Below are 825 nucleotides of genomic sequence, written 5' to 3'. Positions count from 1 at the left end.
AAGAACATACACAACAAAGATAGAGGTACAACTTACACAAGGAACATTGTGTATAACCAGATTCTGTTATTGATAACATAATATATTGTGCGTGTGCATTTCATAAAATTATGCAATGTAATGAATGAATAATGCATTGCATTAATTAGAATGAATGGGTAACGTTTGAGTGTATTCCATGTATATAGTATACTGGCAGTATTAGCAATACCATTTTGTGCTGGTACACCTAGTGTAGCAATATGTATCAATAATAGTCAACAATTTAATTCTTGTATACTCAAACCATCTAACTACTACACAGCTTAATCCAAACCACTGAGGATTACCTATAGCTCAGATAACTGAAAAATCCATAAATTTGAAGTTTTGGTCAAAATTCGATATATTTAACACATTTTACAAAAAAATTATAATTTTTTACTGCTTTGACAGAACACTCACTACTCTTATAGAGCAATCAGTTATCTGGTGTTGAGATAACTGGTGTATGTGGACACCTTTCTGAATACAAACCTCCATATAAGGACCAAAGATTATTGTCCCAAATGGTTTTATCCTTGAAAGGAGTAACTTCATAATTAAACAGCTGGCTACTATCAAAGATTTTCCTTGGAGGGATAATTGAGTATAGTGAATAGTTTGTAGCTAATCAATTGTTTACTAGTTACTATGGTAACCACCAGATTTTAGGCCATGGTGACAAGAGGATGGATCTGACCAATCAGAAGACATAGCTGATGGGGACGTGGTACCTATTGCAGACATCATTCAAACAGTTGCTGAGTGTACACCCTGTTACCATGATAACAAGTTAGAATGCAC

The sequence above is a fragment of the Dysidea avara genome, chromosome 5, assembly GCF_963678975.1.
Source record: "Dysidea avara chromosome 5, odDysAvar1.4, whole genome shotgun sequence".
Classification (NCBI taxonomy): domain Eukaryota; kingdom Metazoa; phylum Porifera; class Demospongiae; order Dictyoceratida; family Dysideidae; genus Dysidea; species Dysidea avara.
The sequence above is the reverse complement of the archived record's forward strand: the minus strand, read 5'-3'. Positions refer to the sequence as shown.